Genomic DNA, 2,861 nt, shown 5'->3' on the forward strand with positions numbered 1-2,861 from the left:
CACTATACTACAGTGTAGGTGTACGTGTTATCCGGACCAGCCGAAAAATGCATCAAAATTCTTGAGTGAAGAGTGCAGAGAAGACAATAAGGGCAGACTGATTCTCAGGGACAAAACTGTGTTGAGAGATCAAAACATAAATCGGGTCACAGTTGAGGACACTTGCTCTTGAAGGTTTGAGGCAATCACACATGTCATTACAGTTCCAACACATTACCACTTCTGTTCGATGCTTAGTTTTGGGTACATGGAAACATTCTATGGCGTAATGAACGTAAAGCATCTCTACTCCCTCCATATCATTTAGAATGCTGAAATGGATTTTGACTGATACTCAACGATATAGAGATACTACATCCAATATCTACGCCTTCCAGGGAGAGACGAAAAACAATGGAAGAAAGGAAATGACAAAAAAATTCTTAAATGACAAAAAAATTCCTTGATGCAAGAACTCACAGTATTCTGAAATTCTTACCATCTTCATAATGCATTTTGTAATCAAAGGTTCAAGTTCAAGTTCAAGTTTATTTAACTAATTCATTAAACATTTGACATTTTACAGAAGGAGTCAGCACACAAAGTAATGCGTGCCAAAATGTTGGAATTGTGGTTGCTTGAGCGATTATTCCCAACTTAATCTTTTTTTTGCTTGCTTTATTGTTGTTGTTGAAAAGCCTGCAGCGCTGCTCCAAATGACGTGGCTGACAACATTCATACATTCAAGGCAGGTTCCAAAGAGCAATCAACCAGATTTTTGTGTATTAATGCTTTTCAGGGCAACTGCTGCAGAATTAGCAAGGCTTTGAAACTCTGCAATGAGCAACATACCTGTGTTGAGGAAAAAAACATACTGACTGATCAAGAATTGGGTAAGCCAAAGGGTGTCTAGGTGAATGCAAGGCATTCCAGTACTGGTAAAAAAATGGCTAGGGGAAAGCCACTGACAGCTTTATCTATGCATGGGACTAACTGCAAAGATGACGAATATGGCTCAGTTCTCTGTATTGCATTAGACTGACTTTCAATTTCAAATTTCATTATGTAAGATATGGTCAATTCTTTCCCTCATTCCAACCCCCCCCCCCCCCCCCCCCCCCCGAAAAAAAGAGAAGAAACTGTTAAAAGAAGGCATATAACTATAGTCCCTCTTTATAGTCATAAATGTAATCTGTTGCCGCAAATTCTATGAAACAGCACCTATCCGGTACTGTGTATAAGTCGTCCATCACCATGGAATACCATTTCAGGAAGGTAAACACCAATCTTTTCCCCTTGATCTATTCATTTCAGATTTGGTGTATATGAGAGAGAGAGATGGAAAGAAGAAAAACTAGGACAGCATTACTTTGAGTCATACCGATCATTCACATTCGAAGCAGCATATAGCACTTTGCAACATCAGGATATGTGACATGTCACTGAGGTATGTTGGTTTTTGCTGTCACATTTTTTTCGCTTGACAGCAAACAGTACACGCAGAAATGTCCAAATTCAAGGGAAAACAATGTACAAGAGGCTCTGAGTGCCAATCCAAATCACTTGTCTTAAGAAGCAACTTAGCAGTACAGAATTAACAATGCAATGACTGCAATGGCAGCTGCATACAAAATACAGCATGAACTATCCAGTAGATGTCATACAGTTATCTCCAACCTGTAGATACTGTTCTTCCGCTACCAAAACACTGTACTTATTTGTCAACTTTTGATTCCAGGCCTTTTACTCAGGTTGTCTAATGGAACCAGTCAAACTGTTGTTGCCCCCCGGTGTGGCAAGAATTATGATGTTTATCTTTAGTACAACACCACCTTCAAGGTTGAGTTTTACATAGTGGTAGCTTCTACATTCAATTCCTTCTCAGGACTGACCATACGACAAAGCAATGGGAAGCTGGCCTGACTTGGGATTTATTCAGCAACCCCTGTAACATATTGTGTACAACTTTAACACAGACCTCTGTATATGTATACACACAGCAGAGTAATGTTGACTGGAATCAAACATTACCGACAAGGGTATGCTTCGATGCATGTATTTGCTGGCAGGCAATTACATTCTAGTAGGCCTACCCTAGTCGTGGTTTTTTTAATGTACTCTGGTGGGCAGCGAATGAAGATAAATGCAGTCAGGCCAACTTTCTCCCCTCATACTACCGGGTCTTTAACCCACTGAGGATGGGCTGATTTTGCTACAACACGCATTTCCCATAGACATCTGCCCGACTATACTCGGGACTCGCCCTCAACGGGTTAAACATGCAACAGGTGTTCAATCAGTCCCAAGGCTACACAGCCAATACATAAACAGTTCTCAAATAGAATAGAGAGTCTGACCCCTCCCTCTAAACATCCAGTACCTGAATACTTTGTACATTCACAGATCCCTGCAGGACAGTGAAAAGGAAACAAATTCTACACAAAATGCACATACGGACATGGGACAGTAAACCTTAGTGCGCTTTGATCGACAATTGGCACATCCGCTGGTGTGATCTCCTCACGTACTAGAGAAGATGCCTGGCAATTAATCCCACCTGTATACAGATAACCTAATCCTCTTTTAGTCCCTATTGTGTTACCATGGCCTCCCTGTTGGACTGAGACACATTGTTATGCCTGGCTAACAATTGAGTACCACAAACAACTATATAGGGCTAAGACAGGGATTAACGGGCACTGTCGCAGAGAGATGGAGAACATTACCAAAAATGTTCTCTGCCATGGATTGCATTTCTTGTTCTAGCACACTCAACTTGGTTCTCATGACATTCCTTTTCTGCTAAAATTGGCATGTTCAGCCAGAATTGTAATTCAAAAGCAATAAAAAAAAAAAACCACATGTTACCCAGAATGAATACT

This window comes from Diadema antillarum, unplaced genomic scaffold (assembly GCF_040938485.1).
Source record: "Diadema antillarum isolate AM-2024a unplaced genomic scaffold, OU_Dant_1.0 seq00001165_RagTag, whole genome shotgun sequence".
NCBI classification, from domain to species: domain Eukaryota; kingdom Metazoa; phylum Echinodermata; class Echinoidea; order Diadematoida; family Diadematidae; genus Diadema; species Diadema antillarum.